Below are 26,901 nucleotides of genomic sequence, written 5' to 3'. Positions count from 1 at the left end.
TTTTGCACATATTTTATGCATTCTTTTAGTTAAATGTTTATTTAAAGGAATTTAATAAAAAATCAAATTAAAGAAAGAAAGAAAAAGAGAAAGAAGTACCAGGAAGAAGCATATAAGATTACTCAGTCTCCATTGCTAACTCCAAAGGGACTAACAATAGCTTAAACTCTCTTACTCCTCTCCAACTCTGCCCAAGATTTATCTATAAAAAGAAGTATCCCATATTAATATACTTTGGGACTGGAGTCACTTTCAGACAACAAAAATGTTATAGACTCTTAATATTGATAACTGAGATGATTTTGAGTTATGGTTTAGGCAGATTTTATAACAGTTCTCAATTTTGACAATTATTTTGTTGTTGTTGTTGTTGTGAAGTGAGCAAGAAGGTAAATTCTTGTTTATCAAAAAATTAACTGCTAAATTAGGGATCATTCCAAGTGGTAGCATGATCTAGAGAAGTGAAAATATTGTCAACATCATTCATTCTAAAGCTCTGGTTTGCACTGGAAAAGCAGGAAACAGAAAAATAAAAAACAAACAAACCGTACCTTCTACCCAATGCCCAATAAATTCAAAGATTTCTACTAGTCAGGAAGAATCATTAATATGTCCTGTTGTAGTTATACACAGTTGGCAAAGGTAACATTGTATGTTGTCCAATATTGACTTAATCACTGAGCTATAGATTGCAATACCTGTACCCGAGACAAAACAAATCAACAACAACCAATGTTGCATTAGGAAGAAGTGAAATTGGTAGATGGTGGTAATTTATGAGATGGTCTGACTATGGATATCATCTTATCTAAACTCTTGTGAAAAATCTTTTAGACTTAGTGTCTTAGCTTCCTATCGTTTCAATTACTTTTAATCTCACACATTTTTTTAATTAACAAGCATTTGTTTTCTCTCGTGACCACTCTACAATGGGGAAAAATTTAAAAACATTAAATTAGTTAAACTACTTTTTCTGTTCTCTTTGTGGTGAATATTTAGAAGCAGTATCAGTAGGTCAAATGATTTGTAATTTATTAACCTTTTGTGCACGATTCCAAATTGCTTTCTATATTTTGATCTCTTTTGCTTAGAATGCAGTCCTTTCTAATTTCAGTCTCAGCTTCCTTGGTTGCTTTAAAGAATTAGCTCAGATTCTTGTGTCTTCAGGAAGCATTCCCTAGTAACTCTCATCTCACATTGCTTGTCCTTCCTTCATTTCCCACCAATTGTTCTATTTGGTTTCAATCCTATAAACTATATATCCTCTGGTACCCTTTCCCCCTTTTGTTTGTAAGTCCTTTGAGGGCAGGGGCACTCTTTCTTTTTAATTATTTATGTCAGTTCAGAGCATAGTATTTGGTACATAGAAGGTACTTAATAAATGTTTATTGACTGGCAACTAGCTTCTTCCCTCTAAGATTACATACTGTATAAGTCCTGTGAGTACCTTGTTAATTAAAATGTGTATTGCTGCCTTCATCCATTAAAATGGGATTTGATCTCCTAGACAAAAGACTGTTTTTGCCTTTTTCAGTATTCCCACTACTTAGGACAATATCTAGCAAATATGTGCTTTATAAATGTTTCCTAACTAACTAGAGAGGGGATTATCCAAACTTCACCTCCTCGGGGCTCAGTTGATTTGGAGAAAGATTGGAAAAGAAGGGCTAAATTGATTGGATTTGGGGACAGGGATGGAAGTGGTTAATTTCTTTAATTTCTTGGTCCTGAAAAGGAATAGAAGGTGAATCAAATTTCCTCCTTTATAAGGAGAAAATATACTTGTATCATGTTATAGCCATTGAAAAGATAGATTCATTAAACATGGTAATTTTAGAGGGATTACATGTTCTGGAAATCTGGAATCATGAGGCAAAGTTTTGTTTTCAGCTGGTTTTGATTCTTTTGGATAATTCCCCATGAAAGAAAGAAGAGACTCAAAAAAGTAGATTTTTCTAGTAATCATTTGCCAACTCTATTCCTTCTCATCAGTATAAAGCATTAAAATTAATGTTTTCTGTTTCCAAACTGACATGGCTACTATTGTGAAAAATTATAAATTTCCTGGTTAATAGATTTTGTTTAATTAATGGAATGTGGTGCTAAACTACTAAAATAATATAACAGGATCAACTGTAGCTAGACAGTGGCATACATGCCTTAAAGTGCTTATTTGATTGATTTTTAAAAATGAATGTTTCAAACTAATTAATTTAGATTTTGCTCTCTCAGAATATGTAGCAACTGAGCCTTATTGACTAAAAGATGATCTTTGATGAGAATAATGAGGATTTGACTTGAAAACAGGTAGGACTTTTTCAAATAAAGTTTAAGGAATTAATGATTCTCTCAGTATAACATAAGCTTGTATATTGAATATTTTTTTCTTGTGTGAAAAGTTTCTCTTGACTTGCTTCTTCAGACGTATTTCAATAAATATACTTCAATATTTCAATCAAACCATGTTCATATTGACATAACTACTCTCTATCAATGAAGATTATAACCAATCTACAACATTTGATATAGTGTTCTTAGCCTCTGTAAAACATCTATAAAGCATCTATTCAATATACTGAGTCTTCCTTTGAATCTTAATATTGTGATAATTCAGCAAAAGATTCTTTGTCCTTCATTTTCACTACACGACTGACCCGCCTCTTTTTCTGGTAATTTTTTCTCTTCTTCTCTATTCTACATCTATTATCTGATTCCTTTCCTTATTTCAGTTTTAATGGAAAAATGGTTCTTTCCTTTTACTTGTAACTTTGGCCCTATCAAATCTCCTCTCACCTAGCAGATTAGCCTCACAATAATTTCCTTTCTCTTTAATTTTCAATTTCTCCAAATTTATTGGCTCCTTTTTATTATTTAAAACATATTTGTATCTCTCCCATTCTTAAAGGTAAAAAGTAATATGGGTAAAAAGCAAAACTCTCCACTTGTCTTTTCTATGTTATTATTATTATTTTTATTTTTCTTCTATTTTTATAACTTAGTGCCAGGGTCAGAGGGAGTCTGTAATTGTCTTCTAACTTATTTCTCAAACTTGTAATCTGGCTTCTGAACTCTTCATTCAATAGATATTATTTTCTCCAAAAATATCACTGTTCTCTAACTTGGCAAATCTAAAGGTCTCTCAATCCTAATACTTTTGACCTCTTTGTACCATTTGGCATTATTGACTTGCTTTCCCTCCAGGGTACTCTCTCTTTTATGGCTTTCTTTACATTGCTCTTTTCTAGTTCTCTTCCTACAAGCATCACATTCTACACATGCTTTTTCAATCTTCTTTGTTTACATCAGAAGCCATTAATTGGAGGTGTGCCTTGATCTTCTCTCCAGGGACCTCTTTTCATCTCTATTTCCTCATTCTTGCTGATCATTTCAGGTCTAATGAATTCAATTTTCATTTGATGCAGATACTACCCAAGTCTGAAATATATCTTAGTTCAAGTCCCTTTTTACTACCGAATGTTTCCCAATGGATGTTCTAGAAGTATTTAAAACATATCATATTAATAATGGACCAGTTATCTCTGCCATAAATGTCTCCATTTTTTCTCCTTTTGAGAATATCATTGTTTTTTCATACAGATTTTCATTTTCTACTCTGATTTTAAATCTATCTTTCAATTCTCATACCTGATTAGGTAGACAGCATAAGAGCTAGAGCAATGTACCCAAAGTCAGTTTGACCAGAGTTCAAATCTGGCCTCAAGCATTTCATTGTTTAATAACTATGGGCAAGTCATTTAACCTCTATCTGTCTTATTAGCATCAGCTGTGAAATGGGAATAATAATAGTACTTATCTGCCATAGTTGTTGAGAAAATGAAATTAGATATTTGTAAATTATTCAGCAGCGATTTGCACATAGTAGGACCTATATAATGGCTAAATCTGATTGTCAAAGTTTGTATACTCTACATTCACAACATATGTCATATCCATCTCTTTTATCTCATGGTCAGCATAGTAATTCAGGCTCTCATTACCTCTCAAGTGGATCATTGTATTAGTATCCTTATTTGTTTCCAGGCCTCAAAAATTTTCTCTCCGTTCCATCTCCTCACCACAACAAAGTGATATATTTTTTTCATTGTAAGTTATTTAGTTAGTCAATTTAGAACATTATTCCCTGGTTACAAGAATCATGTTCTTTCCCTCCCTTCCCTTCCCCCACTCTTCCAGTAGCCGACACACAATTCCTCTGGGTATTGCATGTGTCCTTGATCAAAACCTATTTCCATGTTGTTGGTGTTTGCATTAGGATATCCATTTAAAGTCTACATCTCCAATCATATCCCCTCAACCCATGTAATCAAGTAGTTGTTTTTCTTCTGTGTTTCTACTCCCACAGTTTTTCCTCTGAATGTAGATAGTGCTCTTTCTCATCGATCCCTCCAAGTTTTTCAGGATCACTGTACTGCCACTAATGGAGAAGTCCATTATATTTGATTATGCCAGTGTATTGGTCTCTGTGTACAATGTTCTCCTGGTTCTGCTCCTTTCGCTCTGCATCACTTCCTGGAGATCATTTCAGTTCCCATGGAATTCCTCCAGTTTAATAGTCCTTGGAGCACAATAGTATTCCATCACCAACATATTCCAAAATTTGTTTAGCTATTCCCCAATTGAAGAGCATCCCCTCATTTTCCAATTTTTGGCCACCATAAAAAGCGCAGCTATGAATATTCTTGTTCAAGTCTTTTTCCTTATTATCTCTTTGGGGTACAAACCCAGCAGTGCTATGGCTCAATCAAAGGGCAGACAGTCTTTTAGCACACTTTGGGCATAGTTCCAAATTGCCCTCTAGAATGGTTGGATCAATTCACAACTCCACCAGCAATGAATTAATGTCCCTACTTTGCCACATCCCCTCCAGCATTCATTACTGTCCATTGCTGTCATGTTAGCCAATCTGCTAGATGTGAGGTGATACCTCAGAGTTAATTTTGATTTGCATCTCTCTGATTATAAGAGATTTAGAAGACTTTTTCATGTGCTTATTAATAATTTTGATTTCTTTAACTGAAAATTGCCTATTCATGTCCTTTGCCCATTTATCAATTGGAGAATGGCTTGATTTTTTGTACAATTGATTTAGCTCTTTATAAATTTGAGTAATTAGACCTTTGTCACAGGTTTTTGTTATGAAGATTGGTTCCCAATTTGTTGCTTCTCTTCTAATTTTGGTTGCATTGTTTCTGTTTGTACAAAACCTTTTTAATTTGATGTAATCAAAATTATTTATTTTACATTTTGTGATTTTTTTTCTAGCTCTTGATTGGTTTTAAAATCCTTCCTTTCCCAAAGATCTGACATGTATTCTACTTTGTGTTTCACCTAATTTAGCTAGAGTTTCCTTTTCATTTTCAAGTCATTCACCCATTTTGAGTTTATCTTGGTGTAGGGTGTGAGATATTGATCTAAACCTAATCTCTCCCATACTGCCTTCCAATTTTCCCAGCAGTTTTTATCAAATAGTGGATTTTGGTCCCCAAACCTGGGATCTTTGGGCTTATCTACCCTAATTTGTTAATATATGAATTCAAGGATATAAATTTCACCCTGAGTACTGCTTTGGCTGCATCCCATAGATTTTGAAAGGATGTCGCATCATTGTCATTTTCTTCAATGCAATTGTTTCTATGAATTGTTCTTTAACCAATTTTGGAGAATCGCATTGTTAAATTTCCTATTAAGTTTTGATTTGCCTCTCCATGTACCCTTACTAATTATTATTTTCATTGCATTGTGATCTGAGAAGGTTGCATTTATTATTTCTGCTTTTCTGCATTTGTTTGTCATGTTTTTATTCCCTAGTACATGGTCAATCTTTGTGAATGTATCATTTTCTGCTGAAAAGAAGGTGTATTTCTTTTTGTCCCTATTTATTTTTCTTCACATATCTACTAACTCTAATTTCTCTAAGATTTCATTCACTTCTCTTACCTCTTTCTTATTTATTCTTTGGTTTGATCTATCTAGTTCTTATAGAGGAAGGTTCAGGTCTCCCACTAGTATAGTTAATTCTACTTATTGCATCCTTGAATTACACTAGTTTCTCCTTTAGAAATTTGGATGCTATGCCATTTGGTGCATACATGTTGAGTACTGATATTTCCTCATTGTCTAGACTGCCTTTTATCAGGATTTAATTACCTTCCCTATCTCTTTTGACTAGATCTACTTTTAATTTGGCTTTGTCAGATATCATGATTGAGCCTCCTGCCCTCTTTGTATAGGTTGATGCCCAATAGATTTGGCTCCATCCTCTTACTTTTTTACCCTATGCTTGTCTACCTTCCTGTGTTTCTTGTAGACAACATATGGTAGGGTTTTCGTTTCCAATCCACTCTGCTATTCGCTTGTGTTTTATGAGTGATTTCATTCCATTCATATTAGAATTATGATTACAAGCTCTGTATTTCCCAGCATTTTGATTTCCACTCCTAGTCCTGCCCTTTCTTCTTTCACTATTTCCTTCTACACCAGTGTTTTGTTTTTAACCAGTCCCCATAATTCCCACCCTTATTTTCCTTCCCTTTCTACCCCTCCCCCTTCTCATTCCCCTCTTATTTTCTTTAGAGTTTTTTTAAACTACCTCCCAACACTTGCCCTCCTTTGTATTGCTTCCCTCCCCACTAGTCCTTTTGTTACCCTTCTACTTCACTATAAGGAGTAAATCAATTCTCTGCCCCAGTGTATTTGATTGTTCTTCCCTCTTTGAATCACTTTCAATGCACATAAGAATTTACTATTTCCTATCTCCAACCTCTTTACCCTTTTCGTGTATTGATGTTCTCCCCTCCCACCATGTGCTTTTTTTGTGACATATAAATTTACTCAATTTTGTTTCTTTACCCATTTCTCTTAACATTAATCTCTTTTTTATCTTGAGTTGTGTGTGTGTACATATATATATACATATATATATACATATATATGTATATATATATGTATATTATACTTAGAGGGAAAAGTGACAAACTGTATAAGATGATATGCCAAGACATAAATATGTGTATAGATATATGTATGCATAAAGAAGATCTCCTCCCAAACTCTCTTCATGAAACAAATATGGTGCTTATACCTAAACTAGGAATAGCAAAAACAGATAAAGAATATTATAGACCAATTCCTTTAATTAGCATGGTGGCAAGAATTCTAACTAGAGTATTAACTATGGGATTATATAACAAAGATTATTTGTTGTGACCAAACAGGATTTATATCCAGAATACAATGATTATTTAATATAAGAAAAAACAGTAATATGAATTATTGTATCAATAAAAAAGTTAGGAAAGAAATTATGTTATTATATGAGGATATACAGACAAGTTTTTGACAAAATTCAATACTCATTACTATTAAAATACTATAAAGGATGGGAATAAATGGATTTTTTCTTAAAATAATTTAAAATATGTGTCTAAATATTATTTTTAAATTAAAAATTTACATGTGAATATAATTTTTATTGTTTTGTACCATTTTTGATACATGTTCTTTCCCTCTTTGCCACCCTTACACCCTCTTCAAGATGGCAGGTAATATATATGTTGTATATATTATGATATAATACATATTTCCATATTCACCATTTTATGAAAGATGGTAGGTATTCCTTATCCTAGAGAAAAATTCATGGTGGAAATAAAATGAAGAATGGTATAATTCTGTCTTCATTCAGACTATCAGTTCCTTATATGGCAGTGGATAGCCTCCTTCATTATGAATTCCTTATGCATTTCCTGGATCTTTATATTGCTAATAATAATTTTCATAGTTGATCATTGTAAGCAAGTATTATTTATAATGGGAGTAATCTAAAAGCATTTCCAATAAATTCAGGAGTGAAACAATAACCATTATAATCAATATTATTTAACAATGAATGAGAAATAGTAACAATAGCAATCAGTAAAGGAAATAAAGTGAAAGAATCAGAATCACAACAAGGTAATGAAACTTTTTCAGCAGATGACATGATGGTACATGTTGAAAATCCTAGAGATTCAATTAAAATGTTAGCTGAAAATATCAATAATTTTAGCTAAGTGGCAAGATAAAAAATAAATCCACTTAAATCATTAGCATTCAATGTATTACAAAGATTTACATGAAGAGATAGCCCATTTAAAATAACCATAGGCAGAATAAAATACCTAGGAGAAGCTTCCAAAACTATCCTAGGAATTAAATGAACATAATTATTTAAAAAAAAACACTTTGTGCAAATGAAATCAAATTTAAATGTTTGTAGAAACATGAATTGTTCATAGGTAGGAATGCCATCCCAATTAAATTACCAAAAATATTTTACTAAGCTAGATAAAAATAACAAAATTTCATTTGGAAGCACAAAAATGTCAAGAAAATAAAAAAATTAATGAAAAAATATAAAGGAATGTGGTCTAACTGCTAGATTTTTAAAATATATTACATATTATAAAGCAGTAATTATCAAAACTTTCTGATATTGACTAAGAACAAGAAAAGTAGACCAATAGAAGAGAACATAAACCTCACAAAGGTAAAATATTATAGTAACCTTGTATTTGACAAAAGTAAAGATCCAACTTTGGGATAAAAATTCACTATTTGGTAAAAATTGTTGGGAAAATTGGAAAGCTATTTGGCAGAAACTAGGTATAGACCAATATCTTACACCATTTACTAAGATACAGAAGAACTTCATTAAATTTATATGAATTTGAGCCATTTTCCTAATTGGTAAATGGTCAAAAGATATAGAAAGTTTTTGAATGAAGAAATCAAAGCCATAAATGGTCATATGAAAAATACAATAAATCATTGCTAATAAAGAAATGCAAATCAAAATAATTCTGAGATTTCATCTCATACATATCAGATTGGCTAAAATAATAAAAGAACAAAATGATAAATGTTGGAGGGGTTTGGAATAACAGGGACAGTAATACACGGTTGCTGGAACTGTGAACTGATTCAATCATTTTTTAGAATACTACTGTACCATAAGAAATGACATGGAAAGACCTATATAAAATTATGAAAAGTGAAATGAGTAGAACTAAAACATCCTATACAAATGCAGAATTAATGTTTGAAAGGACTGATACTTCAAAACATGAAAGACATAGGTTATATATACATAATACTTCATTTATATATATATATGAACATATATATATATATATATACATATATATATGTCAAATGATTCTTCATCTGGTGTAGGAAGGTGAAGGAGGGAGAGAGATACCTGGGAATTATAATGTAATAAACAAAAATTATAATAAAAAAATAAAAGAATGGATTTAGAGGGGAAAAAAGCCTTTTAATCACTCCCTATTGCCATTAAGATCAAATGCAAACTAGTCCAATATGATAAGGCTTCAATCTACCTTTCTAGGCTTATTCTCTGTTTCTCTTCATGCACTCATTTATCTAGCTAAACTGGCCTCTAGTCTTTTTCTATTATACAACATTCCATCTCCCAAGTTTAAAACATTTTATCTCTTTTTGCCAAAAGCTTTATTCTCTTCCTTTCTTTAAGAATGCCTAACTCTATTTAATACTCCTTCAAGTTTTCTCTGCTTAAGAGTCTGTCCCTATTTCTCATCCTCTTAATAATGGCCCCTGAAATGCTTTTGTATTTACTGTATATATGTTATTATTAATTTTATGTGTATTTTAGGGAGTTAATCTTTCCCAAACCTAATTGCAGAAAGGGGACAGATAGTGAAATATTAAATTAATTGTAAAAAAAAAATGCTTGTCAAGATGACACTTTTATAAGTAGTCCCTTTGTGTGAATCAAAAAGGAAGCAAGCTTATATGATGAATGGTAGACTAATGCCTCCAGGAAAGGAAGGGTTTTCTAGGTGACTTAATGGATAGAATACCCTACCTGAAGTTGGGAGGACCTAGGTTCAAATCTCACCTTAGACATTTCCTAGCTGTGTGACCATGGGCAAGTCCCTTAAAATTGTTTGCCTAGCCCTTGTCCTTCTGTCTTAGAGTTGTTACTGAGACTGAAAGAGTTGTTTGTTTGTTTGTTTGTTTTTTAAGTCAGTAGAGAATCTAGGAAATATCTTTGAAGAAGTGGAAAAGAAATGAGGCTGGATAAGGGGAAAGTGTAAGAAGTTACTTGAAGAGGTCAGAGGAAGCCCTAGAAAAGATAACCACCATAAATAAAGGGTCTATTATCCTGGAAATGAGGCTGCCTGGACTACTTGGCCATGAAGTCTGCAGGGACAAAAACTGTATTGCTGAACTTCCATCCCTTCATCCCTTCTCCCAGCCTTTCCCTTGGGCTACAGATACAGAGATGGAAATTTATTTTCTCCCTAGTTTCCTTCACAGAGACCAGAACAGTTTCTTCTAAGGATGGGAAATAATGCTTGTTTGTCTTCTTTTGCTTAATTTCTTTTTTTACTTTTTCTTCTTAAACAATTTAACTCTGCTCTTTGAGAGTGCTTAACATGAATATAGTTGAGATATGCCATTTGGGAGAGAAAAATCCCCAGAGAAAAAAAGAGAGAAAAACTGAACATTAAGATAATTGGCAGGAGTGCTTTCTCTGGCTGGGTTCAGAACTAACAGACTGATAAAGAGAATTATAGACTCTTTGATACTACTTCCCAGAGTGGAGAACGAAGGTTAATTATAGCAGGGAACTCTTCTGGGCAATGCGTAAGTAGTAGAGTGAAGAGAAAATAAGAGCAGTTGAAGAAACACAATTACCATAAAAAAATCTCATTAACTCAGCTGCTTGAACTGGGCATTTCTTTCATGGATTGTAAGCTCTTTGAAGGCTAGCAATCTTGATTTTTGTCTTTGTGGCTGGTGCCTAGCATGGTGCCTGACAGAGGATAGACATAGTAAATTCCTTTCTGATAATTTTATTGATTTACACTGTTCTTCAGTGAAGTTTTGATTATTGATACTACTCACACCCACTATGCACATCTCCATTGTCTTTGAAATCACTGGGGACAAAAGTCAATATATTGCCCTTTAGGAACAGAAAGAAATCTGAATTCTCCTTGTAAATGTATAATACTGTGCCCTCCATTCTACTTGTTGGAGAATTTATTTAAACATGATCCCTGTAGCTACGCTGAATTTCTCTATTGGTAAAGGATAGCAAAATAATCAGTTTATAGAAATACAAGATTGAATTAATAAACAAAATTAACTAATGTTTCCAAAAACAGGTTTTTGATATAGATAGGGAGAATAACTTCAAAAAATACTCAATGATGCATCTGTTTATTAGATTTCTCAGCAATTATATTTATCTGGGAAATGAAGGGTTTGATTTAGGTCTTTAAGATTTCCCCACTACCTTGTTCAAGTTTCAAATCTTAGAATTATGTGTTGAAATCATTTAAACTATAGTGTTACATGGGACTTTTATTTATTAACATGTTTATTTTATAATATGCATGATGCAGTAATAAAGCTACATTAAAAATTATTATTCACATTACCACAATTAAACTTTGCAACATCAGTTATTACACATTAAGTTTTGCTATAGTAAATTCAATTCTGCCATTACTATATGAATAATAATTATTTTCTAGTTATAGTAAATATATGAAAATAGCATCAATTGTTCTCAATTACATTTAACTGTGAAATTATATTTTGTTGAAGATAATTCTATAATACTAACAGGTTTTCATCTTTGCACTTGAGTTTATGCACTGTCTTATGCTATTAACCTCAAAAAGCATTTATGTTACCAACAGAAGAGACCCAATAATACTTGATAGAGGAGCATAAAATCAATTACAGATATATTAAAAAATATAAAACTGAACAGTAAACACTTGTTAAAATCAAAGCCCAAATACAAAGGTGATAAAATAAAGATGCTGTGCTTTTTCTCAAATGCGTATGGATAACTCGCATATTCACAACTGCTTACATAATTAAATACAAAACATATTACAATGTCAGGGCAGAAGTTAAAGTGACAAAGGCAAGGGGGAAGGAATGCTCTTCTGTCTTCAGTTGGGTATTCTCAGGCTAAGCTTGCCAGCTGCTTCAGAAAAGCACATGAAATTGGATATTATATAACCTAAATTAGATTTTTTTTCTGAACACTACTAAAAAATAAAAGTCTAAGTCTAAGATTTTATACCTTCGCATATACAAATTTCTGCTTCTGTTGAAGTTGTCCTTATTTCTAAAAAGCACACAAGTAAGTGAATAAGTAATGTAAAATGCCTAATGGGAAAAGTGCTACTGAAAAATCTTTGGAGCAAGGTCCTCATTAGACCTATGGAATATTTCTCCTCTAGGGACCTAATTGGAAGATTGTGAATATGTATGGAAAAAAAGCAGGATTGGAAATAGAGATGGGACAAGGATTGAAGATCTTAGTTGAAACAATAAACCCTGACAACCTCCTGTTAGAGCTCTACCCAAGGCAATACTACAAGTTCTGAGACTGTACACATCTTTAAGGGGAAACATTGGCTCAGTGGGGGTTTAATTTGTATATGAATCATATGTGTTTCAATTAACTTGTAAATAAAATTGTTGGTATTTTGAGTCTCGCAAGCTTTCACTATTATAGGGAGGGTATGGCGCCTATACTTTAGAATCTGAGAAGATCACTATGGTTGGCAGTGAGTAAAACAAGCCGGAGGACTGAGAAACCTCCTGAAATGTGTCTGGATGCTCACTATCTAGAGGCATCTTCTGAAAGAAAGGTTAAATATATCTATGACTGTATTTCCTGCTCTTCATTCCCAATCTCCTTCACTTTATTGCCCACATGCTTTTATCTTTACTCTCTTAAGTCCTCAGGTCAGGAAGCCACCATCAGGGACCAAGAGCTCAGACAATCCCTTTCCTGACATTCAAACTATTTGAGGCAGTTTAAATTCCATCCTAGCAGAGGGAATCTCCACGTTTGAAAAGTCAGGTGCATTTTTTTTTCTATTTAAAAATGTTTCCTTTTTTTCCAGATTACATGTTAATATAATTTTCAATATTTATTTTTGTGATTTTGCAAGCCATTTTTCTCCCTTCATTCTATCCTTCCCCTTCTTCCCAAGAAGACAGGTAAATATGATAGAGTTTATACATATCTAATCACATAATACACATATCCATGTTCATCATATTGTGAAAACAGACACAAATTACTTAAACTAGAGAAAAATTTAGGAAGGAAATGAAGGGAAGAATAGTATAGTTCAATGTACATGTGTAACTAGAGTCTCTCTCCCTTCCCAGTCCCCCACCCCCCACCTCCAGCTTCTCCTACCTCCTTGAGTTACTGGATGTCACGTGACCAATCCAAACTGCGGTCACAGGTGAAGAGCCCTAGGAGCATGACCCGGAAGTGAAGGTTATGGGTCCAGGTCTAGAGAGAGGATAGAAAGGGTAGTATGAGACAAGCCAGGGGTCTCTATTCCCTTGGAGGCAGCAGTGGAGTGCCCTCGCTGAGAGAGATAGCGATGTGGAGAACCATGTGATCAAGATTAGTTTAGATTAGGGATAAATCTCTCTCTATTTGCTTTCTCTGCTTCAAGTGATTATGAGTAAACTCTATTGAAAATAAGAACCTGGAGTTATTTTTGTATTTATAACATACATTAGACCCTGTCTATTTTCATATGTAATGTCTATCCTTTCTCATCATGAATTTCTTAGAGTTGTTCTGGATTTTAAAAAAAAATAATAATTGGCATTCACTGTTGATCATCATATATTTTTATTGTTAATGTGTACAGTGTTCTCCTGGTTCTGCTCACTATACTTTACATCACTTCATGTAAGCCCTTTCAGGGTTTTTTTGTGATCCTCTTGTTTGTCATTTCTTATGGCACTGTAGCATTACATTATAATCATAAGCCACAACTTGTTCAGCCAAATTGATGGATAGTCCTTCAGTTTTCAGTTTTTTTGCCACTACAAACAGGCCTCTTATTAAATATTGTATATATATGTGTGTGTGTGTATAATATATATAATGTATAGATAAGTTCTATTCCCTCACCTTTTTATCTCTTTGAAATAAGCAATGTTTTTCTAATGAAAGCATGTAATGCTAATAGTCTAGAATCCTATTAGCAAAATGATATATATCTAGTAGATAATGAAATATAGAAGTTTTGTGACTTGGCCTTGAATATATTTACTTCTTTCATTGGCTCTATGATGCAATGTATTCCAAGTACCAAGCAAGTTAAGCACAAACTTTTTCATTCTTAATAAAAAGGCAACTTGACTATATTTCTGCTATTAAACTGTTTACTTTGGACAAATAGCTCTTGTTATAGATTTGAAGGAATTCTAGGCTCTGGTAAATGAATTGGGGACATACTTTTTCTTTTCCTTAGCAGTACTATCTTTTCACTTATTTTTTAAAAAGAAGATTGATATACAGATTTTTAAAAGTAGCTATGAAATTTGATATGTAAACAGACTGTCATTTATGCTTGTCATTTAGGCATGATAAAGCACACAGACATGTATGCATGTATATGCATGTGCACATATATACATGTTCCATGCATTATTTAAATGTGATATCTGTGTAAACATATGCATATATACAGATACATGAATGTTTTTTATATTGTTAAATGTCTATTGTTCAGTCATTCTTCGGAGTTTTGTTGGCAAAAACATTGCAGTTGTTTACCATTTCCTTCTCCAGCTCATTTTATAGATTAGAAATTGAGGCAGTCACATAGTTAGGGTATGTCTAAGGTCAGAGTTGAACTGAGAAAGATATGTCTGCCTGACTTCATGCCTGATATTCTCTTTTATGCCACCTGGCTGTCTTAAATCTTAAGTATGCTATTCCAAGTGTTTAAAAAATTCTATCTATCTATGTATCTATCTATCTATGTATCTATCTATCTATGTATCTATCTGTCTGTCTGTCTGTCTATCTCTCTCTCTCTATCTATCTGTCTGTCTGTCTATCCACACATACGTATGTTTATGTATATGTATGTATATGTGTATATTTGAATGAATCTTCAACATTCAGTAAACAAATGAACCACAAGTCATTGTGATCACAAGGAAACAAAATGAAATAGTCTTTGTTCTCAAGAAGTTTTCTTTTTGGGGGAAGTGTCTACATATATAGGTGTACACAAATTAAATATAAGGCATTTATTTGAGGGGAGGATGACACTATTTACCGGAGGCTCAGGAAATGTTTCATGTTAGAATTACCATCTGAAATGAATGTTGAAGGAAACATGTTGAAGGGATTCTAAAGACCAAATTGAAGGAGAATGCATTCCAGACATAGAAAACTGGAAAACCATGTACAAAATATGAAAATGAGATTCATAATGTCATATGTGGGGAACAGTAAGGCTAGTCTCGCTGCATTGGAGAGGGTTTGAAGGAGAAGAAGAATCCAGGGAGGTCTATGCTACTGAATTGGGTTGTAAAAGATGACAGAGAGGTATGAATGTGATAATAGAGGATAATTCAGGGAACCATCAGATTTTAATGAACAGGATAGTAGAATGCCAAAACGATGCTTTCAGAGAGGATGATATTTGTAGTTTTATATAGGATGAACTGGAAAAGGGAGACCTGAAGAACATAGACCAAAAAAGTAGCTATTGAAATAGTTCAGCTAGGAGATGAGGAAGGTCTGAAATACTTGGGATGAGAATATGCATATTCCTCTGAACCTAGTTCACTCTTTTAGAAGATATATATATACATATATATATATATATATATGTATATACATATATATGTGTGTGTGTAAATTTGTGTATCATATCACATGTACATTTATAAATACTGAATAAAATGAGATTTGCAAAATAGCAAAATTAAAAATAGAAAATCATAGATGAAATGTACATGAAATCATTTTTAATAGATTGTTTTCCTTTTTTAATTCAATATATAACTTTAAAAAGTCCTTTTTTTCTATCAGTGACAACTCTAAGACAGAAGGGCACAAGGGTTAGGCAAATGAGATTAAGTGACTGGATCCATGTCACATAGCTACGAAGCCTCTGAGGTCAAATTTGAGCCTACTTCCTCCTGACTCCATACCTGGTTCTCTCTCCAGTAGGTTACCTAGCTGACACTCAATATATAAGGTTTGAAACTTTCTTATCTGCCACTTCTTTTGGTCTTCCTTCTGGACATTTCTTTTTCTTCTAAATGCCTCAATGATACACTTTTCTTATTTTTTTGTCATGCCTATACTAAATCCTCTCTGTCCTTCCCATATTACTCCCTAAATGTCAGAAAACAAATGATAAACAATCCCACAAATTAAGCGGGTATGCAGATTTGTATCAAATAAGAATGTTAACTCTGAAAATTCATTTTAAGTTGGAGCAGAATCAACATTTGATTTCCAAGAACAAAACTTTTCTCATCTGCATGTAGTCATTTTTGTACCTAAGATTCTGTTATATGAAGATGAGATAATTATTAGCTAAATAAAAAGTAGTATATGCTTTGATTGATTTTTTTTGTTTTTATCAAACTGAAGAGATGCATTTTCTAATCAACTGTTAGTTGATTAGACTGTTAGATAATTTTGACTGTTAGATAACTAGAGTTAGAAAAAACACTAATAAAGATTTAACAACCAGTAATAAGTTCTGTACTAAAATAGGAGCTGACTATAAATACTATTATGTTCAGTGATTTGGAATTGCTGTATAATAACATTTTTTAATCTTACATTTTCTTCTATGGTTTGCCAATTGACAGATGGAGATTTTTTTTCACATTGGGATGAGAATATAAATCTTTTATTTCTTTCATTTTATTTGCTCTTTATTTCTGAATGATTCTATCTCTGCTAAGACTAAATAAAATTTCCATAACAATTAGTAATGATTATCAGTAAAAGTATTATTTTCCACTATGGTCTTTTGACAGGAGGAAAACAAACATAATGCTACATGATATTGTTTTGAATAACAGTAACCTGTTTACTAGATTCTAGCCAAAAAAATCTCTGTCAAGGTTTTAAAAAAATAGATTTCTTATTTTTCCAATTACATGTAATAAAATGTTTTCTGAAGTTAGTTCTGAAGTTCTGAAAGTTACAAAATCCAAATTGTCTCCTTTCTTCCCTTTGGGATGGCAAGCAATTCGGTCTTGGTTATAAATATATTTTTATATAAAACAATTCTATATTGTTCATTGTTGTAAGAGAATACTCATTTAAAACCAAAATCCAAAGTAAAAACACAAATAAATTAACATGATAAAATAGTACTTTTTGATCTGGATTCTGACACTAAAAGTTCTTTTTCTGGAGGTGGATAACATTCTTTGTCACAAGTCCTTCAGAATTGTCCTGGATTGTGATCATGATATTGCTAAGAATAATTAAGTCCTTCACAATTGATCATCTTACAATATTGTCATTACTGTACACAATGTTCTCCTGGTTCTCTTTCACTCAATATTAGTTCATGTAGATCTTTCCTGGTTCTCCTTCTTTCACTCTGTATTGGTTTATATAGATTTTCCAGCTCTTCTAAAATCATCTCGTCATTTCTTAAAGCACAATAGTATTCTATAACCAATATGTACCACAATTTGTTCAGCTATTCCCACATTGATGAACATCCACTCAACTTCAAAATTTTTATGTCATAATAAGAGCTGACCAAAATATTTCATGCAAGTAGATCCTTACTTTCCTTTTTACCTCTTTGGGATGCAGACCTAGTAGTGTTATTACTAGATTAAAGAGTATGTGCAGTTTTATAGTTCTTTGGCCATAGTTCTAAATTGCTCTCCAGAATGGTTGTATCATTTCACAACTATAGCAAAAATTCATTAATTTCCTAATTTTTCCACATACTCTCCAACATTTATCACTTTCTTTTACTGGCATATTTATCAATCTATTAAGTGTAATGTGGTACCTCATAGTTGTTTTAATTTGTATTTCTCTAATCAAGAATGATTTAGAATACTTTCTTATGATTATTTAATAACTGATTTCTTTATCTGAAAATCACTTTCATCTCCTTTGATTATTTGTCAATTTAGAAATGGCTTGTATTCTTATAAATTTGTCTTAGATCTCTATATATTTGAAAAATGAGACCTTTATCAGAGAACTTAATGGTTTCATTGTTTATTTCCATTTTAATATTGGTTATATTGGTCTTTTTTGTACAAATATTTTTTTCAAAATGTTAATATAGTCAAAATTATTAATTTTGCAACTTGTAATGTTCTCTGTCTATTGTTTGGTCTTAAATTATTCCCTTCTCCATAGACATGACAGGTAAACTATTCTAGGTTCCCCTAATTTACTAATGGTATCAACCTTTATGTCTAAATCATATATCCATTTTGAATTTCTGCCCTTAATGAGATACTACCATGTTAGATTAGCTGCTCGTGGTCTCTCAGATGGGATATAGCAGAGATCTTGAACTTGGGTTTTATGATTCTCAGACTAGCTCTCTATCTACTACAATATTTCACCTCTCTGTTTGCAAAGTGAAGAAATGAGGCCAGAAAAAATATAACTATATAAATGAAGATATCTATAAATGGCAAGATAACATATCAAAAACAAGGTAGGTACCATTTTATTACAATTAAAATACCCTTTTAGTAAGCAATGGATTACTCAGTTGTATTGTTACATGTATTGTCTATTGCAATTGGTATTTTATGCAGTTTTGTTTAATTGTATTTGCAGACTGCACTTTGTTGGTGACCTTATTAGGGAAATTCACAATATTGAAAATAGATAAGATCTTAGCAACCATCTAGTTCAAACTATTTTACAAATGAGTAAATTGAAATACACAGCATTAAATGACAAACCCCAAATCATATAGCTAAAGATGATTAGAAATATTTTTTATTTGTATGACTTTTATTGCCAACGAACATCATATGTGGAAAAAAATTTCCAAGGGTTATACTTTCCAGTCATATAAATGGTAGCATTTATTTTAAAATTCAGGAGTTTAGTCACTATTTTATTATCTACTCATTAAATTCTAAATGAGATGTAACACATGGCATGAAATCTCAAGTAGGATTCACATTTCACAGGGTCTGCCTTAGCTAATAAAAGTAGCCATATCATCCCAAACTGACCAAGATCACATTTGTAATTTCTCTGCTTGTGCAGACGTGTTGATTACTAACATCAGCTATTGTTCACACTTTTCTTCTGGGTGTCATGGCTCTATTTTTGCTGTTATCTCTCCTCCTTAGATCAAGAACATCATGCCAGGCAGTATTATCTATACTTTCATACCTTAAAGCTTCCCACTTCCAAGTCAAACAATTTTACTTCTTTAAGGACTAATGTAAGGAAACATCCATTTTTAAACAAGGTTTCTATCCAATATAATTTTCCTGTAAAGTTAAAGTAATTATAATTTATCAAAATGTCATCCCAAAATAGAAGGGTATGTGTGGTTTAATTATGTTCATGCTATTTCTCTATAAGATTAAAAAAATCTATTAATTTATAGGCCACTGGTAAAGTCAGTGAAATGAACATGATGTTCCTGAATTCCCTAATATTCCATTGAAGGTAGCCTACACAATGAGTGGCCTATTTTAAAAGGTTAATAACACTCTTCCTAGATTACAAATCTTGAACTTTAGGATGCTGTTAATTAAAGAGAAAAGTTTGTCACTGGAGGAATTTTTGTTCTATTATGACATACAAAAATGAAAATATAGTGACATAGAAATCATGTTTTCTAAAGGGTAAGACTCAGCTATGTTTTTTTTTAAATGCATGACACTTATCATCCAACAGACTTCGAAAATAATTTGGAAGATATCTTTTATCATTCCTACTGAATGAAAAAAATAGCTTTTAGAATACTAACCACAAAATAAAGGCTTTAGCTTTATATGCTCTAATTTAATATTGACTAGGTAGGAAGATTTGACTTCCTGACCAAGCATGAAGAATTTGTAAAAATGGTAGAGTTTTGATTCTTCTGACCACTTCTGACTACTTTAAAATCCCAAATGGCCTTAGTTACCTTAAAGTCAATCATGGCAGAGATGAATTTTCTTTTGTAGGACTTTAGAAACACATATATGAAAATATAAAGTAGAAAAAATTCAAATGATCATAAAATGAGAGATTGTGAGCTGGAAGGGATGATAGAGTACAACTTCCTTGTTTTCTACATATGTAATTTAAGACTTGTAGAGTTTAAATCACTTGTTAAAGTTCACATAATCAATAAATGACAGGTTTTGAACTCAAGTCCTCTGATTATAGAACTAATAGGCTTCCATTAAATTCAAGAAAACAAAATATCATAAACAATAATACATCTCCAAAATTTCTCCATTGAAGAAAAGAATTTGTACTAAACATTTTTTTTTCATTACTTTGAAAGAGAAGCCAATTACTTAATACTCTACTAGATACAGACATAGGATGAATCAGAAAGTCAATAAGATAAAAGAATAAAGCTGGAAAGGATCTTTGAGTTAATCTAGTCCAAACCTGTCATATTAACAATAAATAAATTGAGGCTTAGACAGATTAAATGACTTGTCCAAGGTCACATAAAATATTAGTGGCCAATCTGGAGCTGAATGTAGGTCCTCTAAAATATTGCTCTTTGAGCACACTGCCTCTAAAAAATAAAAAAAAGTTGAGGTATACAAGCAAGGTATAGAAACTTTCCATATAAACATCCTTAGAAACATGAACATTTGATAATAATTAAATGAAAGGTAAATTTTCAATAAAAACCATTGACTATGTACCTGCTTAGTGGACATTGAGGTCCTCTCTTGAGCTGGACTGCCAAATATTCAAAATCTACTGAAGAGAGCACAACTCCACAGGGAGGGCAACATTGTTCAAATGCCAAATGCATTTTTGCCTATACTCAATGCAAATATCCATTTCTCCATATTTTAGAGAAACGTGAGATGTTTCAATGGAACATTTGTGCTCAGCCATCTGAACGTGAAATGGACTGGTCAAGCATACTATGGCCTGACCCCAAGGTCATTATGCCATTCATTGGTCCTCCAAGTCTGAAGGAGAAGAAAGTTCTTTCACCCTAATACATTGTATATTTTTTGATGGCAAGGATTGAATTATTTTTTTATGTTTTTATCTCTCTTACTTTTTATAGTGTCTGGAACATATTGGTTCCTTAATGATTATAGAATGAGTGAATGAATGAATGAATGAATGAATTCAACCTCATTTGTAACTTTTCTAGTTAAAAGAAGCAGGGAAAAAGTTAAAAAAAGAAGATATACAAATACTCCTGGCAAATATAGATAGATAGATAGATAGATAGATAGATAGATAGATAGATAGATAGATAGATAGATAGATAGATAGATAGATATGACAAAGCTTTAGTATGCATATATATTCATATATACATATATATGACAGAACTTGTATATGTATACAGTCTATATCTTTGTATCATCACCAATCAAATATTTGAACTTAGGGTGGGTAGGAAATAGGACTCAAAGGAAGCTTGCTCAAGATTGAATCTTTTCATTTTGAAAACATAGTAAGAATCTATTAGGACAGTCCAAATCAATTCAATAAATAAGAATCTTTAAAGAAAATCAGCCTGAGGCAGGTCAGTAGAACAGAAAAGTCTAGTTTTATCTCTTCTGGATTCACTAGGGGCTCTCAGTTGGGCTAGCTCAAAGACCTGAGGAAAGTTTGAGTTCCCCATTCAAAGAACGATCCTGTGACTATTTCCTAATCTTTTATTAACTTTGAATCTAATGCCTTCTCTTTAATGCACCCATGCAAAAGCGGTCTGTTTTGTAAGTGATTCAGAATTAGACACACAGCTGTTCCACTTGGTATTTTGTAGGTAGCAATACTTGGAGGAGGGAGAATTTCCTACTTTTGTTGAATCCTAAAAAGAAGTAATCATCTGTCACTAATTGAAAGAGTATACAGAAGAGGTGGGGAAAAAAAATACATGTTTTTCCTTTATAGTGCCAACTATTTACTCTCTCTCTCTCCATCAATAAATTTGACCTGAAGTACCTGCTGGGCTAGTCTTTTTGGTAAACTTCTGTCTAATTAACAGTCATTAAAGTGTACACCTGCAATGACTTTAGACTCAGACTGCTATGCAATAGACTGCTCTAGTGTTGGGGATTTTTAACCCTTTACTCTACGAGTATTATTTTAATAATTCCTGCCACAAAGAGCTCATTCTTTCAACCAGAGTGGTTCTATTTACTCTCCTCAATTTTAAGTGATTGTTAAAATCTTCACAGCTGGGAACTCTAAAAAAGAGATTATTTCCCCCTAGAATAAGATAAGAACAGGTGGCCTACCACCTGCTGCAATTTTTGACTTTTTGTTGGCTCCAAACAATTCTTCTATTTGGGTGTTTAAACGATTCACTTTGTGTATAAGCAGCAGAGGAAGAGGCTTTGTCTGACCCTTTACATTACTAATGATCTCATTATTAATATTCTTTGGAGGATAACAATTAGAATATTATAACAAATGCATGTATTGCTTATAGACTGTGCTAGAATTCAAATGGATCAAAATAGTTGAGATGTTTCAAGGTACATTTAAGGAATGTTCCTTAAAGGAATGTCTTTGAAATAATCAAGTATTACCTTCTCTTAGTCATGAATTTTATTTTTAAGTCACATTTTTCTTTTTTTTTTAGGGAGGGAAGTCTATATGTTGATTTCAATTTTCTGGCTTTTTATGTGGCACAAAAAGTGTACTCAACTTCTGATGTGGTTTGCGTACCTCTTCTGTCTCACATTTCTCTTACCTTATTTACCACATCCTGTTGTTCTTATTTTCACAATGATTGAGTTAAATTATCTTAGAAAACATTGGAAATAACATACATTTATGGAAAGAAAAACTTATAGGGCCTACACATAATTACTATGTGAAAACTAAGCTGAATCTATTTTTGGTCCAAATAGGCTTTGAAATAACTTCTTTAAGTGATTGTGGGAAGATATTTTATGTACTTCCCTACTTTTCTCATATAGCTTTCAGGGAATAAATAAGATTTAAATAATAAGGTGTACTTTTACTTTTCTGTTACCTCAAAATAATTTTTGATTGTGACCTTACAAACAGGGCAAAATTAAAATTAAAGAGTAAGATACTCAATATATCACACTTTAAAATTTCAGATTTTTTTAGGCATAAGAAGTTGAAGAGATAAAAACATGGTCATATATAGACAGTATAAACATCAATATTTATTAAATAATTATAATCCTGACATCTAAAGGCCTCTTAAATATGGTTCAAAACTATATTTTTATTCTAATTTCATATCACTGCACCTCATGTACTATGCTTTTGACCTTAGCTGCACTTATCGTTTTTCCTTGAACATAATCTATTTTACTTACCATTCCCCCTTTGCTCTGATGCACTTCTTCCTCTTAGAGGCTTTTCCAAAACCTCATTTTCGTTCAGTGCTCAATGCCAATAATCACTTCTCCATAAAACTATAGTACTGTCGCTAACTGGAAGTATTTTTCAGGTCTCTCTTCTAAGGGTAGTAGTATACTTGGTAAAGATTTCTTCATTGGTTAGATCACATTCAAGTTTGCATTACATTTATCTGTATAAGAAATATATCGCCCCCATCACTAGTAGCCAAAATCCTGAGACAGGGGAAGATACCGTGTATGTCTTTTTATCCCTTGGAGTTGACAAATATTCCTTAAACTGTATTGAATCATTGAAATATATTCTCAATGGGAAAACAACAATAATAAATTGTTTATATCCTCACTTAATTTCAGAAAATGATTCTAATGATGTCTATGAAGTTCTGTACTAAACATTCAGCTGTAGTAAGAATGCAGATAAATTCTAAAGGCCTGATTCCTTCCCTAAAGATGCTACTGTTTTGAAAACAAAGTAGATGGAAAAAGTCTTTTAGGAGCATATATACATATGAAAGATTATTTTTATGCACAAAAGTAAAATATTCTTTATATTCAGGATATAAGGAGGAAAGATGAAGAAGTTGCATGTTTTGACAGTAACTAGAAAAGTGTGCTAGATGATACAGTAGATAAAAAGACAACCACAGGGACAGAAGGTCATGGGTTCAAATTTGACCTCAGACTTCCTAGCTTTGTGACCCTGGGCAAGTCACTCAACCCCATTTCCTTAGCCCTTACTGTTCTTTTGCCTTGGAACCAATACTTAATATTGATTCTAAGATGGAAGGGAAGGTTAAAAAAAAACTTTCTTAGTCATTAGAAGTTCACTATTCATTAGTTAGGCAAGGCTATATAGCAGTTTCCCATCACCAGAAGCTAGCTTAATGATGAATGAGAGGCATTGTTATGCTGATTTGGAATGATGAGAAATTCCACATAAGCCAAGAGATGACTTGAACCTATGAGTTTGGTGACTACAAATATTGAACGAATAAGTATTTGATGAAACAAACATATAAACTTCCCATTAGGGGATAAGAGGGTTGAGATAGTCTATTAGGTTGATTATGTAGCTGTGAATTAAAAGGTGAAAATATTAGCTTAACTACACATTTAGTTGGAAAGACCATTCTAAGGACCTCCAGGATTGATAATCTAGAAGAAATAATTAAAAAAATATTTCAGTTAGTTTCCTATGTTTTCTAGAATGTTGCACAGAAAACCAGCAGAAACATTCTATTATTACCTTTATCTATTTACATTTGAGTAGTCTGTTTATATATAAATCTTCTTCCAATAGCTGTTTCTAAATCCCCCTGAAATCTTCATTGAGAGACCTTCATCTTTTTCACTCTTTTTCCTCCAGTTGTATTTGCCATTCAGTTATCTTTCATCTCTACCAGTTTTCTAGTGGAATTAAGGAGAACATTCAATTTTTCCATAAGGATTACTTAAAATAATATCATTAGTGTTAGGGAGCATGAAAATGCACTCTGGCAGGTTTATATATATACATATGCATATATATTAAGAGAAAACTGCTCACATGAAACTTTTCCCTCCTTCAACAGTTAGAAGTGGGTTAAATTATATCACATATGTACCCCTTTTTATTTTAAAACCTTACCTTCCATCTTAGAATCAATATTGTGTATTGGTTCCAAAGTGGAGGAGTGATTAAGGATGAGTAATGGAGATTAAGTTACTTGCCCAGGGTCATACAACCAGGAAGTATCTAAAGTTGGATTTGCACCAAGATTTCCCATTTCTAGGTCTGGCTTTGTCACCACTAAGCCACTTAGCTTCCCCCTACCCCTAGTCCCTGCCATTTATATCCTTAAAGGATTTCCTTATTAAGAAATGGTAGAATGATTTTTTAAGGACCATATCAAAAACATGTGGCATTATAAACTGAAAACGAGGATACATCCTATATAATTAAGTTTACAAAAGTTATAGCTCATTACTTAAGATTTTTATTTTGCTCTCCCTCTCTCTCTGTCCCTGTCTCTCTGTGTCTCTCTTAGTCTCTTTGTGTCATTCTCTCTCTGTCTTTCTGTCTCTGACCCTCTCTCTCTCTCTCTCTCTCTCTCTCTCTCTCTCTCTCTCTCTCTCTCTCTCTCTCTCTCTCTCTCTCTCTCTCTCTCTCTCTCTCTCTCTTTCTCTCTCTCTCTCTCTCTCTCTCTCGTCTTTCTTTCTGTTAAGTCCATATTTCAGTGTGGTATAGTTAAGCCCACATTACAGTGTAGTGCATAACTGTCTGAACCCATAAGCTACTATTTTAGTCAGGGCAAAAAAAGGAGTTTGAAAGCTATCAGATATAGCCTAAAATGTAGAATATATAAAAGAGAGTTGTAAGACTTTCCTGGCTTCCACAGTTATACTCACCCCCTATGCTCTATATCTTCTGTGGCTCTTTTCTGGGTCATAAAGGTGCAAAAAAGAAATAAGAATTCCCTTTTCCTCCCCAAGATAAGGATTGTTTTGGTATTCATATATTCACTACTATGCTTGGAAAGTAGGAATGCTGATGAATAACCCATAATATTTTTTTCCTTCTTCTGCTTCTCTCCCAGCTCTAACTCCTTGAGAATAATTAAAATTGCAATCTCAAGCAATCATGACAATTCAAATTAGGAAAAACCCCACATTTATTAAGCATCTATTATATGTAAGATGAGAGATGGCTTCTCATAGAGTACGAAGGCTGGCCTTGGAGTCAGAAAGACCTGGTATCAGGTTCTGCCTCAGTCACATCCTGGACCTTTGTCTTTCTGCAAGTCAGTCCAAATCTTAGCAACTCAGCCATCTCTTGGGGACCATACATTATAATGAAATTATCTATTGTCATTAATAGAGTAGATTCCTGAGAGCTCTCTGAACCAATAAAACCCAGTTCAAGAAAAAGAAACAAACAGAAAGAAAAACTTTCGTGCAAAATATTGTACTGGGAGCTATGATCATCAGTATATCATGGCTATTTCTGGTGATAGCCACAAAAGTTACGACTTCCAAATAAAATTAAAAGATTTCCTAGAAAGATATTGATTTGGAAATTCAAGAACCTCAAGAATTTGGAGTGATTAGAATTCATAATAAGAAATGAGATTGTGGTTTGCAACCAACGCAGAATCAAGGAAGAAACTTGCTGACAGTATGGAAATAGATGAGCTGAGTTTAAATCCCATGGTCAGTCCTGAGAATACAAACAATAGGAAAAAAGTCCATATCACATACACAAACATACATATGACACACACACACTTTATAAATTCAAGTTGTAACAACAGAGAAAATCAACTTCAATTTCTCTTTGTTGGCTCACAAAGCCTTTATTTGGTGCTCAGTAAGGTCACTAGAAATGAGGTCAAAATTTATTTTACTTCAAGTATTCATTTTTCATTCCAAAGTATTACAAGTCAATAATGATATGTAAAATGCTCCATTTTTTTTGCTGTGAGTAAATTATTCATTTTT

This window comes from Monodelphis domestica, chromosome 8 (genome assembly GCF_027887165.1).
Source record: "Monodelphis domestica isolate mMonDom1 chromosome 8, mMonDom1.pri, whole genome shotgun sequence".
Taxonomy (NCBI): Eukaryota; Metazoa; Chordata; class Mammalia; order Didelphimorphia; family Didelphidae; genus Monodelphis; species Monodelphis domestica.
The sequence above is the reverse complement of the archived record's forward strand: the minus strand, read 5'-3'. Positions refer to the sequence as shown.